Source organism: Furipterus horrens, unplaced genomic scaffold (assembly GCF_987537825.1).
Source record: "Furipterus horrens unplaced genomic scaffold, mFurHor1.1.pri manual_scaffold_8, whole genome shotgun sequence".
Taxonomy (NCBI): domain Eukaryota; kingdom Metazoa; phylum Chordata; class Mammalia; order Chiroptera; family Furipteridae; genus Furipterus; species Furipterus horrens.
Window position 1 is genome coordinate 55,402,859 of NW_028327178.1, and position 20,387 is coordinate 55,423,245.

Here is a 20,387-nt window from a genome sequence, read left to right on the forward strand (position 1 = left end):
AGGACCACACCAAGACACATTATAATTAAAATGCCAAAGGTTAAAGATAAAGAGAGAATCTTAAAAGCAGCAAGAGAAAAGCAGAGAGTTACCTACAAAGGGGTTCCCATAGAATGATCAGCTGATTTCTTGAAAGAAACTTTGCAGGCAAGAAGGGACTGGCAAGAAGTATTCAAAGTGATGAAAAGCAAGGACCTGTAACCTAGATTACTCTATCCAGCAAAGCTATCATTTAGAATGGAAGGGCAAATAAAGTGCTTCCCAGAAAAGGTAGAGGTAAAGGAGTTCATCATCACCAAGCATTATTACATGAAATGTTATAAGGGACTTATTTAAGAAAAAGAAGATCAAAACTATGAAATTTTAAATGCCAATACATTCACAACTATCAACAATTGAATCTAAAAAACAAACTAAGCAAACAAGCAGAACAGAAACTGGATCATAGATATGGAGATCATTTGGAGGGTTATCAACTGGGAGGGGGAAGGAGGGAGAATGGGGGAAAGGTGCAAGGATTAAGAAGCAGGTGCAGGGGAATGTTAAGAACATTATAGAAAATGGAGTAGCCAAAGAACTTATATGCATGAGCCACAGACATGAACTATGGCGGGGGATTTTTGGAGGGAATGGGAGCCTGGGTGGAGCTGGGAAAATGAAAAAAAATTGGGACAGCTGTAATAGCACAATCAATAAAACATGTTTTTAAAAAAGAAAATGAAAAAGACAACCCACAGATTAGGAGAAACTGTTTAGAAGTCTGTCATATATACAGACTTCTCCAAACTAACCCATAATAAGAAAATAAAAATAGGCAAAAGATATAAACAGACATTTCATTAAGGAGATATATAGATGTAAAAACAGCAAAAGATGCTCAACATTATTAGTCATTAGAGAAATGCAAAACCATAATGAGACGTCACTATACAGCTATTAGAATGGCCTAAAAAATAAAAAGAACAGAGACTTCCAGCCAAGATGGCGGCCTAGACAGACACGCTGTATCTCCCTCCACAACTAAGAAGGAATACAACTACCTCAAAACTAGAGACAACCAGAAGTTCCAGAAAATCGAGCTGCATGGAAGTCCAACAAACAAAGATATAAAAAATAAATACTCATCTAGATAGGTAGGAGAGGTGGAGTCAGGTCAGAAAGGATGCAGTGTGGTGGCGGCAGCAGTGGTGGCAGCTGCAGCAGCAGCGGCGGCAGGTTGGCAGAAAATGCAGTCAAACATTTAAAAAGGTCGAGAGGGACATCTGGGGAGTGTTCCCAGTACCAGATCAGACCATGCAGCTCATGGTTCCAGCACTGGGGACAATAAAGCCTCATTGCTTCTGACTGTGCAAACCAGTGGGGGTTGTGGTGGAACAGAAACTGCCAGTCTCTCAGCAGAGTCTTCTTGCTTAAAGGACCCCCATGATTCTAGAATGTCCGCAGACCCACCCACTCTGGGAACAGCGGCCAGGGCAACAGCTAGAGAGGCGCCATCCCATATGAAGTGGGAGAAGTGCCTGGAACAGGGGTGAGTGCTGAGCAAATGGCATTGGTCCCTCTCAGACCCCTCCTCCACACACAGCGCCACAACGTGGTGAGATGGGTCGCTCTATATTGACTAATACCTAAGTCTCCGCCACTTACAACGTAACAGGAGTGACAGCTCTGCCCAAGACACAGAGGCAAACAAACACAGAAGCCTGTCAAGATGAGGAGACAGAGAAGTATGGCCCAACAGAGGGAATAGATTAAGGTTCCAGTGGGAGAACTAAGCGATGAGGAGATAGCCACTGAACAAATGAGGAGATAACCAACCTAACAGATGCAGAGTTCAAAACACTGTGCTAAAGATGCTCACAGACCTAAAAGATATGCTTAAGTATGGCAAACACGTTTCCTCGTGTGCTTTTAAAAATGTTTGGTCTTTACAGACTGGCTTTATATAGGGGAAAGATGTTCTCCAAATAGAACAATTAGAGATTCTGGAAGCCTCTCAAACCTTTTCTGGGGATATGTTTTCTCTGGGCTTCTATGGTAATCTCCCAATCAGAGGTTCACTGCTTTCTTTGTCAGAAGCTCATAATCTCTTGCTGCTGTGGTGTCTGTCTGTGGTACTGAAAGTTTTCTGGAGCTGCAGGAAGCTTCTGTGCTCTTTGTCCCCTGGGGATTCCAAAGTGTGCTTGTTCTGTCAGTGTTCTGAATCAGGAGAGACAGAAACCAATCCCTCTGAAAAACTGGAATGATGGACACATATTCCCCCTCTTGCCTTCCCCTCCTGTGGGAGAAGCTGCATGCTGGGTGCTTTCTCCTAATTGTACTAGGGTGTGCTGTTTGGGGGGAAAGGGCTGTTGAGATTGAAATTAAACAGTTTTTCTTACCCATTTTAAGTTATTTATTCTTATCTTTTAGGCTGTCTCATATACTGGAACTTCTGAAGTGGGTCTGCAGTTCTCATAAAGACTTTTTGGACCATATATTGTTGTTCAGTTGGTATCTCTGTGGGGAAATGAGGTCTGGAGTTTCCTATTCTGCCAACTCCCTGATGTAATTCCCTTGCAGTAGCTTCTTATGACAATAGAAATGAATATGGACATCAAAAGGATACAGTGAGTAAAACTCACACTGTGAGGAACTAAATGGTGAAATATGCCTACTAAGGAGTCACCTAACTCCCTTTACTGTGGACAGAGAAATAAGCCAGCCGAAAAACAAGATATGGTGTTGGCCATTGCACTACCAGTCTTGTTCTTTGAATTCTGGTGATGACAATCCTGTTGTGGAGGCACAATGCCATCAATTGTTATAGCTACTGGGTGACAGGTGACCTGATGAGAGGGGAGGAAAGCAGCACCTTGTGAACAGGTTTAGGTCAGGAGAGGCACCTCGAGAGGGTGGGACCTGAGCTGGCCACTGAATAACACCAATAGGTGTGTAAGAGTGAGAGGGATATTCAAGGTTTGAATGAGGGAGTAGGGGGTGCTTTTTGTATGCATGTGATGAAATAAAAAAAAACAAAATTTACCATTTTAACCATTTTTAAGTGTTCAGTTTAGTGGCATTAAGTAGGGAGTGCTTTTTAGCAGGAAGTGATTTTATTTTGGAAAGGGCAAACTGGTGTTTTTTTCAATGACTCAAGGACTAAAATACATTAAGAGGGAAAAATTAGAAAGGTTACTTAAGTAGTAGTAAATCCATGAACGACTGAAAACTGTTGGTAGTATTGGCTAAGAAAATAATCCTTTGAGTTGAGTAATCTTGCAAAATAGGAAGAGCAAGTATTATTATTTCCATTTCCCAGATAAGGAAACTGAGCACATGATTAAGTGACCTGCTCCAACTGCACAATGTGAAGGAGCATAGCCAAGACTAGTACCCAAGTTTTCACATTCTTACTCCAGGTCTCTTAGCACCGTTCCTTGAAGGATGGCCTGCCTTCCTGAAGCTGGTTCTTTCTTGGTACAAAATTACCTCCCAGGAAAGACACAGAGCTTGTTAGCAGCAGGTGACATCAGTGATTGGACTCCTGGCTACTTGAGCTGGACGTTCTGCCCTCAGCATATCACCACTTTCATTCTAGCTGGCAAAGAGAACATGATTTAGCATGTCTAGAAAAGAGGTTTGAATTCATATTTATGTGCATTCCATTTGCTAGGAGGCACCATCCCTTAAGCTCTCTCATCTACAGCAAGGTCATCCTTGTAGTGCTGGTTGTCAGTGGCGAGCTGGAGCCCTGAAACTGGAACATTACTGTTGGCTTATGATGCATGGGGCTACAGCAGAAAGTGAGCTACCTGCTGGCGAAAATGCACCTAACTGGGAAAAATTCTCCAAAATAGATCCTAGAAGTTCAGGAGATGTGCAGTTGTTCTATAGGAGCAAAGAACAATCATCAAGTCTGGTTATGAGTTCCTTGGATCTCTTTGTGGAAACCACGCAGCCAGGAATGGGGATCACCTGGCCATGGGATCAGACTGTTTCCTCTCCAAAGTGTGTTAATACTTTGCCTGTCTGTGCAGCAGAGAACTGAACCCTGGCTCTGAAAAACAGCCGAGTCCATGTGGTCCAGACCTCTCCCAGGGAAAGAGTCCTTGCCCTGCCATTGGAAGAGAGTCTGCAGCCTTTGGCCAAAAACAAAATGAGGGACCCACTTTGGGAAGGCAAACATTTTTGTTTTTGCGATAAGTTAACTGTTACTGTATTTGTTTCATCTCCTCATTCCCTTCCTTTTATCTTTCAGGTAGTGAGCTCTGTCATGTGCCCTGCAGTGTGGAAAAGATTCTGTCTATGTTACCACCCAGAAGGAGGCGCAGGGAGGGCCTGTGGGTGGGGACCCAGCACCTCACCTCAGTCAGGCTTTACCCTGTGTCATGGTTAATATTTACTCTACAGTTCTCCCACCCATGGAGCCCAGTGCACCCACTTGTAACTTTGATAGTCAGGTTCAGCTTGATCCCAGAAGCCATTGGGAGTTCTGAGTGGCCCCAAGAGATTTGGGATTTCATCCTAGCATTGTCACTAACTGGTTGCAAGACCTCAGGGAAGTCACTGTTACTTCTTTACAACTCCTTTTTTTCCTGTTGTACAATGACAGGCTTAGACTAGATTCAATTTGTTTGTTTATTCAACATATTTGGGATTGTTTTCCATAGATCATGCTGTATGCTGGATGCCGATGGTTCAAAGATGAGAAAGGTCCAGTTTGGTTATGAAATAGAATGAGGTCAAGTTCAGTGGGTGTTGGCCTTTGGGGACCGTGGGCCAGACAGTCCATTCCAAGCAGCGGTGGCATGGTGAGGGAATACTGGGAAGTGAAGCAGGGCACACCAGCTTTGGGGGGTGGTAGTTGGGTGGAACTTGGCCTGCAGGTGGGAAACATCCATGGCTATGCTGACAGAAATTATAGCATGCAGGCACATCTATAGCAACCAGTGCATGGAGGGCCTCATTGCACTAAAGACTGAGGCCTGCATACCTGTGGGAATCAAGGACCAGTTTTCAGGAGGCCAGTGGCCTGATCGGATTTGCCCCAGGAGAAGTGGATATTGAGGAAGTCTTGACAGGGATGCTGCCGTCAGAGGGGCAGGAGAGCGTAACAGCAGAGTCTAAGGAACAAAATAATAAAATCAAAAATGGTGCTTGGATGGGAACTTTGAGGGACAAGGAGTTACCTTGGACATGGCCCAGGAATAAGGACAGAGTACAGTGACCTTGGCTAATGAGTGACCATGCTAACGAATTTTCTGCTAATGAAGATTTTTTTCACTGTTTTCGGATTCAGCTATTAAATGTTTTAGTGGATATGCGCACTAACATAAAGCAGCAAATGTGAATGGTTAAGGTATTCCAGAAGCTTATCTTTTCCGTTTGTATGTGTGTGACAAAGAAATGAGCTGATCACATCACACAGGGGATACCCACCAACTTGACTGGGTTGTTTACATTCGAGACAGTGAGAAGTGAGATGCCTGATAACATAAGCTGCTTCAGATTTGATGACGTTGTACTGTAATAGTGTAAAGATCGTCAGTTTTTCATTCTACTTTCCATTCTCCTTCATCCATTGGGTAGCTGTTCATTTCAACCTTTGGTGAGTTTTTGCCCTTTTATAGTGTGCTTTTTACTATTTTATAAAACTTATCTTTAAATAGTGGGCAGTATCCAGAATGAATTAAATGATTTTCTATAGAAACCTACAGGAAATCATGTTTCAGCTAATGAAGATTTTGGCTAACGAATGTGATTCCAGAATGAATTATCTTCGTTAGCTGAGGTATCACTGTAATTTGTAAAGGCTTCTCACTGTCAAGTCACCTTGGACCAGAACTAACTTGAAGACATCTGGGAGCCTGCCATCACCCTCTGGCCAGTTTCCTCTGCTCCTGGGCCTACGGCACTCTGCTGATAAAAAAAGACAGGCCACACAGGCAGCGCTCCAGGGCTACCTGCAACCTTCTTTCACCCTGTGAGGACTTTCAGGTCAACTCAGGTGTGGTTTCTTATCCCTCAAGAAAGGGCTATACCTTACCATAGGCCATAACTGGTTTCCAGAAAGAATTTTATCATAATGATAGCTTCAGTGCAGTTTCCAGACTCACTTTAGCCATTGTCAGAAAACTATTATCCCCCCAAGGTACAAATAATCGTTTGATTATGTCAGGAGATCAGTTCCTCACCAGTTATAAGGTGTCACTACCAAACCAAAGCAACAGCCTGGTACCATGGACAGCGGCCCGCATTGGGTCTACTGGGAAGAATCCCAGGCCTGGAGGAGAGAGCACTCCAAAGCATGGAAGATCCTCTCAAAACAGCCTGGAAGCTGGCTATGTGGAAGCCTGAAGCCTGTGTAGCAGCATATGGGACCAAGGCTGGATATCCAAAGAAGTATTGGGGGCTGGTAATATTGGCCACTTTGTAAGAGCCCTGGCTCTGAGTGTGAAGCCCTAGAGGTCTAGAGACTAAGGAGCCAGTGCTTTTGAAAGCAACAGCACCCACTCTAAAGAGGTTTTGATTTATATTATTTATTTTTGTTTGTTAATAATAAATACATGCCAAGGACTTATTTAACTCATTATTAAGGAGACAGCAGGATGATAGAACTGGCTTTAAAAGCATTTTATTCACTCAAAGATTATTGGAATAAAATTGCTAAATTTTATAAAACTCAATGTCCGGAGCAATAAAACTGCGACCTCTGGGTTGGAATCTTTACTGTTGCACAGTGACCATTTTCATGCCTCCAGGATAAAATTCATCACATTGCCATTGAACAAGAATAATTTATGTTGCTATCAGTTTCCTACAAGTTAACATCTACCCTATTAGGGTTGTAAATTACCCTAGTCAATAGGAAATGTTAAATGAAAACAAAAGTGCATGTTGTTAGAGAATTAGATTACTGTTTGGTGGTACATTGTGCACTTGCTTCAGCTAGAACTGAGTTTCTGTGAATCCCCTCTCTGCATGTCATTGGGTGAGAGAGAGACCCAAAAAAGTCAGCCTGAAGTTGGGAAGGCAGAGCAGATCAGTAGCTGTCACCTTGAGCCTGCTTGTTCTCTTCCTCGTGATTGCTGGCTGACAGTGCCCAGGCCCATCCCAGACCAGAGAGGCCTTTCCACCAGCACGTGCAGGGCCTGGCTTCCAAGGGACCTGAACATGTTGAACTTGGAAGCCTGAGTGTCACCAGAGATGTGGCCACTAGCTCAGCCTTGTCTCCACACTGGGAACTCCTGCCCCCAAGACTAACCCTTTTGAGTGCCAAGCTTGTCACACCTTTCCGTTTCTGTTGTTGTAAACTCTGGTTTCTGGACACACCTGCACACACACATTTACTCATACATCACATACATTTTGTTCAGTTTTCTATGGCTTTGAACTTATAAATGGAATCATACTCTATTAATTTTTCTGACATGTAGATTTTTCAGTATTGTTGTTGTTAGTTATCCACTTGATGCATTATCCCTATGAAAATTCACAATTATTTTTAAATAACATACTAAATACCTCAAGACCAAGTTGTTATTTTAACAGAAAGGAAAAGAAAATTTAGCTTTGCATTAATATACTATTTGGAAGTGAAGAATTCATATGCTTTTATTTTTTCTTATGGAAAAATTCATTAAGTATGATCAAATTTTGCCAAAGTTTTAACACATTTCATTGCTTTTTTTTCAGACTTATTATTTACAGATGTTTGAAAAATAAAGTTAACTTTCATCAAACCTTCCATAACTTTTTTTTTTTTTTTACTTGTTATGTTTTACAACCTTCTTTCCCATTCTGGAGTAAACAAATACTTTAGACAAAACAAATCTTTTTCTTTCCTCCTTAATAAACCAAAGCACATCCCATTGAATGCATTGCCATATTTTTTTGCCATTGTTGCTCCTAGTGTAGTCTCAATCACCAGTGGTAATTATCTAACAGAACCAAAGCCATTAACTTTGATTACACAGAATGAATTGGGAGGTGAGTGACTGAGAATTGCCCACCACCATAAAGGCACTTTAGCAAACAGTGTCGAACATGGGGGCTTCTGAAAGCAGTTACTGAGACAGAGATGGGTGTGTGGTTTTGGGGTCCAACACTTGGGTAGGAGGGGGACAAAGCAGGATTGGGCAGAGGGAGGAGTCAATGTAGTCCAGTTGAAACCTTGGTCAGCCCTGCAGAAAACTCCAGGATTGGAGTTGAGAGAGGGGTTCTGCATTGGCTGACTGCTAAGGGCCATGATCCCTCACCTCACTCAGTTGCCAGGTGGCTCAGACAGTCACAGACCTCAGGTGAGGTGGCTCTCTGTCACTGAGGAGGAGCTAGGGCAGCATGTCTTGATTTGAAGGGGCTCCAAGACTGTAAAACCCCACATCCACCATGGCCAGTTTGTGAGCTTTCGTCTACCAAAGCTCACAAGCATGGAAAAGGACTCCCACATCAAACTGGCAAACTGGGCCCTATCAGTTAACAGAGCCCAAAGAAATGGCCACTCTATAACATGTACAAATAAGAAAAAACAAATATCTAAAGATTATTTATTATTTGTCTCAACATTAATTCAAGGTGTTAAAGTTAATTAAGGACCTTGAAAATTATATATAAAATGACATCACAGAACATAATTACTGTTGGTATAACAAAGCTTGTTAGATTTATAATTCAATTTAGTTGAACATAATTTTTTATTTTTAATCTAAAACTCTATGTGGAAGTGATATTAGCTTATTTGAGCAGAAAAACCAAATAAGAAGTTTAGGAAGTTCAGATTATCTAGTTTATTTAAAATAAAACAAACTCAAATATTATAAAAATAAAATGTGTGCTTGTGTCATACTCCTTATAGATAAATATCAAGAAAAAGTCACATTAGCTGTTTTTGTTGTTTTTATCAATTACAGTTTACATTCAATATTGACTATATAAACATGGGCTTATTTGTGGGCTCTCTCTTCAGCTCCATTGATCTATGTGTCTGCTTTTGTTTTTATTTTGCCAGTATCATGCTGTTTTGATTACTATTGTCTTTTAGTATAGTTTGATATCAGGTAATGCGATACCACTGCCTTGGTTCTTCTTTCTCAAGATTGCTGTGGCTATGTGTTGTCTTTTCTGGTTCCATATAAATTTTTGGATTATTTGTTCTAGTTCTATGAAAAATATCATTGGTATTTTGTTAGAAATTGCATTGAATTTATAGACTGCTTTGAGTAGTATGAACCTTTTAATGATGTTAATTATCCCTATCCATGAACATGGTACATTTTTTCATTTATTTGTATCTTCTTCAATTTCTTTCTTCGGTGTCTTATAATATTTCTAATACAAGTCTTTTATCTACTTGGTTAAATTTTCTTTTTTTAATTTTCAAGGTACTTTGTTTTAAAAACAGGTCACAACACTAAGCTTCTGACCCATCTGCCAAAGTATAAGTTACAAATGCTTGCTCAGCAGCTGAGGGACACTCTTTAGTAGCATGTTTGAAAATTGAATAAAAATCCATATAAAACCAATATTCAAATAGTTTCTATAGGAGCACAGATAAATGTGATCCCCATCACCTAGTCTTCCACATTGTTCCATCGGTGCCAACTCAACTTACAGACATTTCAAAACTAGCAATAATTAATTTAAATGGTTTCTTCCAATCCCTTTATTCAAGCTATGCTCAAAGCAACAACTACAAGAATGGCACATACACATTAATACAAGTCAAAGCACAGGCTGCTGGATAACGTTTCATCTCACTCTCCCAGTCACAAGACAAAGGCAGAGTGCTGACATCCTGCTCCTCCACTTTACATAGAAAGTCATGGTTCTGGACTTGCTGAATCTGTTGCCATACCAACTCTGACAACACATAGTAGATAGTCGGCCTCTGGAATCCATTGAAAGTAGAAGCAGCAACAGTGTTGTAAGCACCCATGTTTTCAAAAAGCATCTAGTCCCCCAAAGGCATCCTGGGCAAGCAGTAGCATTCTACATGTTGGTCACCATATACTGGATGAATCATACTTTTCATACGGTCTGGGACTCTTCTGCAGAAGAGACTTCACATACATATGATCATAGAAGATTCAATTAAAATGACTCATACACTCCATCATTCACGTAATATATAAAGGTTTTTTCACTAGACTCATTTTCATCACGAGAGTCTGTTTGTTCCTTTAATACAACTTTCTGGGCAATGATATTAACTGCAAGCATGAAAGCTGATGCAACATAATATCTCTCTGGTTCAGATATGACTGATGGAAAATACTTATCCAGGGATGGGTTAATTACACTAGTTATCTATTCATATTTAAGCTTTACATTCTCAGATCCAGCAATATTGAAACCAAGCTCAGCTCCCACATCAAAGACACAGTGAGCTCAGAGACAGCCTGCATGAAGGTCTCAGGATCAAATCAACTACTTCCCACATGGAAGCTGACTCTGATGTTGTTAATATGTAGCTCTTTTGCCTGTTCCAAAAGAAGCCTGCTGGTTTTGAGTGTAGCCCCAAATTTAACACTGAGATGACAGACTACTTTGGAATCATCAGCGACAATGCAAAACCAGCTTTGCCTTTGGATGTGCCCTGGCAACTTTCATCAACTTGACTTCACTATGGAAAGTCATCATATGAACTGAATTATCAGCAGCATATTTAATCTGAGACACTTACTTACAAGGATTTGCTTAGATAACCCTCCCTGGAGGCACCCCAAGACTCTTCACCAATCCTATTTAAGTTTTGCTAGCACAGTCAAATTCTGTCTTGATGGCAGCTAGGATCTTCACTGTGGTTTGACTGTCATGGCAACTGACTGCATAAAAGGGGGTGACCCAAGGAAGAGCTTTAAATTATTACAACTGTTTCTTTAGACTGTCTTCCAGGTCCACAACATAGAAGGCATCCTTATCATCATCAGAAGAAAATTCATTAATTTTTTGGTCCAGATGTCCTTAGTAATAAAGCCTTCACCGAGGAAATGGCAGTCAAAGTCTTCTGAAACTCAACAAAAAGGAAAACTAAGAGATGGGATTTAAATAAATGATTGCCAGCTTTTCATAAAGGCAGTTCTCCAGGAATTCCAAGTCCCACAGAAGATGGGTGTTCTCTCCATGCAGCAGCAAAAATGTCCTCAGAGCTCAAGGACACCTCAAGTAGACCCCAAGGAGATGGGGCTGAGTGCACAGGGCTGCCCCCTCACCTCCTTTTTAGGCAACCACCACCTGGCAGAGGGGATGGTGGTAGCAGTGGAGGCTGAGGGGACTGATTTCATTGGTTAAATTTATGCCTAGGATTTTATATTTTTTGATGCAAGTGTAAAAAGGATTGTTTTCTTAGCTTCTCTGTCTGATAATTTACTATTGGTGTATAGAAATGGAGCCGATTTCTGAATATTTATTTTGTATCCTGCTACTTTATTGAATTTATTTATTAGTTCTAGTAGTTTTGTGGTGAAATTTTCAGGGTTCTCTATATACAGTATCATGTCAAATGCATTCCTTTCCAATTTGAATGCTTTTGATTTCTTCTTGTGATTGCTATGGTTAGTACTATGTTGAATAAGAGAGTGAAAGAGAACATCCTTGTCTTGTTCTTGATCTTAAGGGAAACACTTGTAATTTTACCCTGTTGAATATGATGTTATGTTTGGGTTTGCCATAAATGGCCTTTATTATGTTGAGGTATGTTTCCTCTATTCTCACCTTGTAGAGAGCCTTTATCATAAATGGGTGCTAGAGTTTGTTAAAAGTTTCTTCTGCATCTATTGATATGACTATGTGGTTTTTATCCTTCATTTTGTTTATGTGGTGTATCATGTTAATTGATGTATGGATATTGTACCAAACTTGCATCCCAGGAATAAGTCCCACTTGATCATGGTGTATGATCTTTTTAATGTATTACTGGATTTGGTTTGCTAATATTTTATTGAGGATTTTAGCATTGATGTTCATCAGGGATATTGGCCTATAATTTTCTTTCTTTGTGGTGTCTTTATCTGGCTTTCGAATTGGAATAATGTTGGCCTTTAAAATGAGCTTGGGAGTCTTACATCTTCTTGAATTTTTTGGAATAATTTGAGAAGAATAGGTTTTAATTTTCCTTTGAAACATTGGTAAAATTAATCTGTGAAGCCATTTGGTCCTGGACTTCTGTTTGTTGAGAGTTTTCTTTATTACTGCTTCAATTTCATTGATTGTAATTCATCTCTTCAGACTTTCTGTTTCCTCTTAAATCAATCCTGGAAGATTGTATGTTTCTAGGAATTTATCCATTTCTTCCAGATTCTCCAATTTGTTGGTATACAGTTATTTATAGTATTTTCTTATAACCCTTTGTATTTCTGTGGGGTCAGTTGTTACTTCTCTTTCACTTCTGATTTTATTTATTTGGGTCCTTTATCTTTTTTCCTTGATTAGTCTTCTTAAAAGTTTAACAGTCTTACTTTTCAAAGGACAAGCTTTTAGTTTCATTGATCCTTTGCTAGTTTATATAGAGCCTATTTCATTTATTTCTGCTCTGATATTTATTATTTCCTTTTTTCTACTCACTTTGGGATTTGATAGTTGTTGTTTTTCTAGTTTGTTCCTTTAGGTGTGAGATTAGTTGTTTTTTTTTATCTGAGATTTTTCTTGTTTTTATTTATTATTTTTTATTATTATTATTATTTTGAGGTAGACCTGTATTGCTATGAATTTCCTTCTTAGGATTGTTTTTGCTGTGTACCATAGATTTAGGGTGGTTGTGTTTTCTTTTTCATTTGTCTCAAGGTATTTTTTTATTTCTTCCTTAATCTAATTCATTAATCCATTCACTGTTTAGAAAAATGTTATTTAGTCTTCATGTGTTTGTGCCTTTTTCAGGGTTTTTTTTTTTTTTGTAATTAATTTCTAGTTTTATACCATTGTGGTCAGAGAAGATGCTTGATATGATTTCAATCTTCTTAAATTTATTGAAGTTTGTATTGTGTCCTAACATGTGGTCTATTATGCAAAATATTTCATGTGCACTTGAAAGGAATGTATATTCTGCCCCTTTGTGGTAAAATGCTCTGAAAATGTCAATTAAATCCATCTGTTCTAGTGTGGCACTTAAAGCCAGTTTTCTTGTTCATTTTCTGTCTGGAAGATTGATTCATTAATGTCAGTGGGGTGTTAATGGACTCTACTATGACTGTATTAATGTCAGTCTCTCCCTTTATTTCTGTCAATATTTGCTTTGTATATTTAGGTGCTCCTGTGTGAGGTGTATAAATATTTACAAGGGTTATATCCTCTTGTTAGATAGATCACTTTTTCATTATTTAATGTATTTCTTTGTCTCTTATCATAGCTTTTGTTTTAAAGTCTATTTTCTCTGATATAAATATTGCTCCCCCAGCTTTTGTTTATTTCCATGTGCATGAACTATCTTATTCCTCTCCTTTACTTTCAGTCTGTGTGCATTTTTAAATCTGAGCTGGATCTCTTGTAACATATATATATAGTCATGTTTTATTATCCATTCAGCTTTATCTGCTTTTATTTATTTTTATTTTTAATATTGTATTCTTTCCATTACCATTTACTCCCCTTTTAACCCCAACCCCCAGCAATCACCACATTGCTGTTCATATCCATTACTCTTTTCCTTTTTGCTCAATCCCTCCACCTCCTAACCACCTCCCCTCACCACTAGCTGTCATTCACTCCCCGTCTATGAGTCCATCTCTGTTTTGCTTGTTAGTTCAGTTTGTTCATTAGATTCCACATATGAGTGAAATCATATGGTATTCGTCTTTCTCTAACTGGTTTATTCCATTTATCATAATGTTCTCCAGATTCATCCATACTGTCACAAAGGGTAAAACTTTCTTCTTTTTTACAGCTGAGTAACATTCCATGTGTAAACGTCCCATGGTTGTTTTATTCACTCATCTATTGATGGACACTTGGGCTGCTTCCATATCTTGGTGATTGTAAATAATGCTACAATGAACATAGGGGTGCTTGTATTCCTTTGAATTAGTCTTTTGGGTTCCTTCAGATGTATTCCCAGAAGTGGGATCACTGGATGTAAAGGTAGATACATTTTTAATTTTTTGAGGTATCTTCATACTGCTTTTCACATTGACTGCACTAGTCTGCATTCCCACCAACAGTGCAGAACGGTTCCCCTTTCTCCACATCCTTGCCAGCACTTGTTAATTTATTGGGGATAACCGTTCTGACCGGCGTGAGATGATATATTTTTGTGGTTTTAATCTGCATTTCTCTGATGATGAGTGACATTGAGCATCTTTTAATATGTCTATTGACCATCAGTATGTCCTCTTTGGAAAAGTGTCTATTCAGATCTTTTGCCCACTTTTTAATTGGATTGTTTGTATTTTTGGTGTTGAGCTTCATAAATACTTTATAAATTTTGGATATTAACCTCTTATCAGATGTATCAGCGAATATGTTCTCCCATTCTGAGTTGTCTTTGTATTTTGTTGATGATTTCCTTTGCTGTGCAAAAATCTTTTAGTTTGATGTAGTTCCATTTGTTTATTTTTTCTTTTGTTTCTCATGCCTGGGAAGATATATCCGAAAAAAATTTCTATGAGTAATATTCAAGGTTTTGCTGCCTATCTTTTCTTCTAGGATTTTAATGGTTTCGGGTCTAACATTTAAGTCTTTGATCCGTTTTGGGTTTATTCTTAAGTGTGGTGTAAGAAGGTGGTCTAGTTTCATTTTTCTATATGCATCTGTCTAGTTTTTCCAACATCGTTTATTGAATAGACTACCTCTAGTCCATTGTATGTGCTTGCTTCCTCTGTCAAATATTAATTGACTATAAAGGTGTGGGTTTATCTCAGGGCTCTCTATTCTGTTCTACTGCTCTATCTGTATGTTGTTATGCCAGTTCCAGACAGTTTTGATTACTATGGCTTTGTGTTTTGGTTTAATATTAGGAAGCATGATTCCTCCAACTTAAAAAAAAAATCAGTTTCTTATTTTATTTTACTTTTAAGTATATTAATGGACTATGCTGTTACAGTTGTCCCAATTTTTTCCTATTGCTCCTCTCCTCCAGGTACTCCTCTTCCCTCCAACAATCTCTCCACCCTTAGTTCATGTCCATGGGTCATGCATGTAAGTTCTTTGGCTTCACCCTTTCCTGTACTATTCTTAACATCATCCTGTTTATTTTATTCTACCAATTATGCTCCTTGATCCCTGTACCATTTTCCCCTTTCTCTCCCTTGCTCCTCCTAGCTTATAATTCTCCAAATGATCCCCATAATTACAATTCCTGTTCTTGCTTTATTTGCTTAGTTTGTTTTTGTTTATATTTTTCTGATTCAATTGATACTTGTGAGTTTTTTGTCATTTTACTGTTCATAGTTTTGATCTTCTTTTCCATAAATCATCCCTTTAACATTTCATATAATAATGGCTTGGTGAGGATGAACTCCTTTAGCTTTACCTTATCTGGGAAACACTTTATTTGCCCTTCCATTCTAAATGATAGCTTTGCTGGATAGAGTAGTCTTGGTTGTAGGTCCTTGTTTTTCATCACTTTGAATATTTCTTGCCAGCCCCTTCTTGCCTGCAATGTTTCTTTTGAGAAATCAGCTGATAGTCTTATGGGAATTATTTTGTAGATAACTCTCTTCTCTTGCTGTTTTTAAGATTCCCTCTGTGTCTTTCATCTTTGATATTTTTTTTTATTTTTTATTTTTCATTTCAAGTTTTTAATGAAAGTTGTATAGAAGATTACATTATTCCTGCATCTTCTCAATTGTTTCTTCCTTGTATTTGCCCTTTTCCTTTCCTACTTGGCGAGATTTGGCTTTACGTTCAAGGATCTTTTTGCGGTCTTTGTCCAGTTTTAGTCTGGTAATAACCACCTTGCTGGGGTGAATGCCCACGTGAACAGTTGTACCATTAGCTTTTTCCCGTTGTACTCGTTCAATGTAGATGACATATTTCTTTCTGTAAACCTGGACTACTTTGCCAATCTGCTGCCCTTTGTAATGTCCTCGTACAACCTGAACTTCATCATCCTTTCGGATGGGCATGGATCGAACATTGTACTTCTGTCTCAGCTCTTTGGAAAGAGGAGAAGACATAATCTTCCTGCGAATGTGGGAAGATGCATTGAAATGCCTTTTACGGTTCTTGCTCCGGTCGGAAGTCACAAAGGGATTGAACTTCATTTTGACCGCTGGCGCCTCAGTGATGGCCGCTCATCTTTGATTTTTTAATTATGATGTTTCTTGGTATGGTCCTCTTTGAATCCAACTTGTTTGAGAGTCTGTGTTTCCTAAACTTGTATGTCTATTTCCTTTGCCAAATTAGGAAAGTTTTCTTTCAAATAAGTTTTCAATTCTTTGTTCTTCCTCTTAGTTTTCTGGATGCTGGTATTTTTAAAGTTGTCCTAAAGGTTCTTAATTTTTTCCTCGTTTTTTAAATTCTTGTTTCTTCTTTCTTTTGCCTGTGAATGTTTATTTCTTCTTTTTGTTCCAAATTGTTGATTGAATCCCAGCTTCCTTCCCATTATTGTTTGTTCCCTGTATATATTTTTTTATTTCACTTTGTATAACTTTTCCTTCCTCATTTTGTGGCTGTACTCAATTATTTCTCTGAGCATCCTGATCACCAGTGTTTTGAACTCTTCATTTGATAAGTTGGCTATCTCTGTTTTGTTTAGTTCTTTTTCTGGGGTTTTGTTCTGTTCTTTTATTTGGGCTATATTTCTTTGTCTCCTCAATTTGGCAGCCTCCCTTTGTTTGTTTCTGTGTATTAGGTAGAGCTGTTTTTACTTTGTGTCTTGGTAGTATGGCCTAATGTAGTCGATGTCCCGTAGGATACAGTGGCATGGTTCCCTTATCACCCAAGCTGGGTACCTGAGGTGTGCCCTTTTTGTGTGCTGAGTACACCCTCTTCTTTTAGTTGAGCCTTGGTTGCTGTTGGAAGATCAATGGTAGGGATTTACCCAGGCCAGTCAGCTGCAAGGACTGGCTATGACCACTAACCACCAACCTACGTTCTCCGTGGAGGATCAGCTGTGCAGGCATAGGGTGGTGGTGTTCCGATATGGTCTAGGCTGTCCATGGGTGCACTGGCTCTGGGGTTACCTGGGTGGTGTAGGCCAAGGTCAACCCCCATCTCTGTTTTGCCTGTGGCACCCTGCCTGTGTTATAAAGCAATCTGAGATGGTTGCTACTTGTGCTGGGCTTGGAGATTCCCAGGCAAAGTCAAGTTGCGAATCTAAGCTGGATCCTGCTAGTGCAGACCTGGAGTTCACTGGGACCAGCAGTTGCTTGTATGATAAAATTTAGGAAATTGTAAAGCATGAGCCAAGACCAGCCATTCATATGGAAAAGCAGGTTGGGTGGCCCCACAAGTCGATGGGTAGAGGGTCTCTGGTGATCTCCAAGGTGGGTCAAGCAAGGTTAGCTAGGTTGATGGAGTCTCAAGTATGGCACCAGCTTACCAGATCCATCTTGATGGATGTGGGTTTTTTTTTTAAGTATATTTTATTATGTTGTTATAGTAGTCCCCATTTTTTCCCCTTTGCTGCCCTCTGCCTAGTACCCCCACTCCCTCCACCAATCCCACCCCCCTTAGTTCATGTCCATAGATCATGAATATAAGTTCTTTGGCTTCACTCTTTCCTATATTATCCTTAACATCCCCCTGTCTCTTTTGTACCAACTGATTATGCTTCTTAATCCCTGCACCATTTCCCCACCTCTCCTCCCTCCCCCTCCCAGCTGACAACCCTCCAAATCATCCCCATGCCTATGATTCTGTTCCCATTCTGGGTTGCTTAGTTGAATTTTGTTTAGATTTTTTAGATTCAGTTGTTGATAGTTGTGAGTTTGTTGTTATTTCAGTGTTCATAGTTTTGATATTCTTTCTCTTAAGTAAGTTCCTTTGACATTTCATATAATAATGGTTTGGTGAGGATGAACTCTTTTAGCTTTACCTTGTCTGGAAGCACTTCATCTGCCCTTCCATTCCAAATGATAGCTTTGCTGGATAGAATAATCTTGGCTGTAGGTCCTTGCCTCCCATCACATTGAATATTGCTTGGCAGTCCCTTCTTGCCTGCAAAGTGTCCTTAGAGAAATCAACTGATAGTCTTATAGGCACCCTCTTGTAGGCAACTCTTCACTTCTCTCTCGCTACTTTTAGGATTCTCTCTTAATCTTTCACCTTTGGCATTTTAATCTTGATGTGTCTTGGTGTGGTCCCCTCTGGGTCCAGCTCTCCCGGCACTCTCTGTGCTTCCTGGACTTGTATGTCCATTCCCTTCGCAAAATTTGGGAAGTTTTCCTAAATTATTTCTTCATATAAGTTCCCAATTTCTTGCTCTTCCTCTTCTCTTGGCATCCATGTGATTCAGATGTTGGCACCTTTAGAGTTGTCTGAGAGGTTCCCAAACCTCTCCTCACTTTTTCCAAATCTTGTCTCCTCACTCTGCACTGGTTGACTATATTTTTCCTTCTTATGTTCCAAATCATCGATTTAGACCCTGGTTTTCTTCCCTTCACCATTGATTTTGTGTGGATTTTCCTTCATTTCACTTAGCATAGCCGTCACTTCTCTTTTTTTTTAAATTTTTTATTATTGATTATGCTTTTACAGTTGTCCTAATTTCTTTGCCCCCTGTAAGCCCCCTCCCTCCAGTTGCCCCCCTTAGTCCATGCCCATTGGTTGTGCATATAGTTCTTCTCAACATCTTCCTGTCTACTCCACTCCCTCCTGCTATGCTTCTTAATTCCTGCATCATCTTCCTCCCTTTTCCCCCTTTCCCCTCCCCGCTGACCTCCCCCCAATATGTTCCCCTTACCTATAATTTTTTTGCCACTCTCGTTGCCTACTTAGTTGCCTTTGTTTTGATTCCCTAGCTTCTGCTGTTGGTTGTTGTGATACAGTTTTCATTTTAATGTTCATTGTTTTGATCCTCCTTCTAAACCAGTCCCTTTAACATCTCATATAACAGTGGTTTGGATATAACAAACTCCTTCAGTTTTACTCTGTCCTGGAAAAACTTTCTCGGCCCTTCTATCCTGAATGACAGCTTCGCTGGATAGAGTAGTCGTGGTTGTAGGTTTTTGCTTTTTATTACTTTGAATATTTCTTGCCAGTCCCTTCTTGCCTGCAGAGTCTCCTTTGAGAAATCAGCTGATAGTCTAACTGGGACCCCTTTGTACATAATTCTTCTCTTCTCTCTTGCTGCTTTTAACATTCTCTCTTTATCTTTATTTTTTGACATTTTGATGGTAATGTGTCTTGGTGTGGTCCTCCCTGGGTCCAGCCTATCCAGAACTCTCTCTGCTTTCTGGACCTGTCAGTTCATTTCCTTCCCCAAGTTAGAGAAGTTCTGCTTCATTATTTTTTCACATAATTTTTCAATTTCTAGTTCTTCTTCTTCACCCTCTGGCAATCTGATAATTCGAATGTTCAATCACAGATAGCTGTCCCAGAGGCTTCTGAGCCTCTCATATTTCTCACTTTTTGTTTCCTCTTTCTGCACTGGTTGACTGTTCCCTCCCTATGTTCCGATTTGTTAATTTGTTCCATGGCTTTCCCTTCCTCAGCACTTGTGTTGTATGTATTTTTGTCCATTTCAGTAGGACTAGCCTTCATTCCTTCCGTCTTGATTCAGCCCGCTGTTAGGTCTGTAAGCTGTCTTATAACTATAGCTCTGAACTGAGCCTCGGAAAGATTCACTATTTGTTCATCGGTCAAGGCTTTTATTTGTTTTTTCGTTAGCTGTGTGATTGGTATTTCAATCAGTAATTTTGCCATTCTGACCAGTTTGTTTATTTTTCCTTCTTGGGCGGGGCGCTGCCACACCTCCTATGCTATATTGGGCGGAGCTCCGTGTACTCGTCACAACCTGGCGATCTTTCTTACCACACTGTGGTGCTTTATGTGGGGGCGGGGGTCCAAGATGGATTCCTGCTGTTACTCTCCGCTAAGGAACAGGGCTGCCTCCCCATAAGGTCTGCCTTCCCTGGGCGTTGGAATCACGAGCCGATGGATCTGGTCTGCAGCTGGGGCCAGCTCCCAGGCGCTTCTCTCCTCCCCACAAATACAGGTGTCCGCTTACTGGGTCCTGCTGTTCGCTGCTGTGGCTGCCGCCTCCAGCACAGTTCAATCTTTCTCAGCCGCAGTTTCGCACTTTCTACGCGTCCGGACGAGCAACACTTGTTTATGACTTCATACGTTGGACTTCCATGTAGCTTTATTTTCAGGAACTTCTTATTATTTTTAGTTTTGCAGTAGTTGTAATCCTTCTTAATTGTAGAGGGAGACAGAGCGTGCCAGTGTATGGCTCCATCTTGGCCAGAGGTCCCCCACTTCTTCTCTTATGCATTTGCCATACTCATGCATATCTGTCAAGTCTGTGAGCAACT

The 20,387-nt window shown here is 39.9% G+C and overlaps 2 pseudogenes; both read right to left on the bottom strand.

Annotated features, from left to right (window-relative positions):
• Nucleotides 1–9,667: 9,667 nt before the first annotated feature.
• Nucleotides 9,668–13,608, bottom strand: LOC150002953 (ornithine decarboxylase pseudogene; annotated as a pseudogene).
• A 2,088-nt stretch (nt 13,609–15,696) lies between these two features.
• Nucleotides 15,697–16,195, bottom strand: LOC150002954 (large ribosomal subunit protein uL24 pseudogene; annotated as a pseudogene).
• Nucleotides 16,196–20,387: the final 4,192 nt, after the last annotated feature.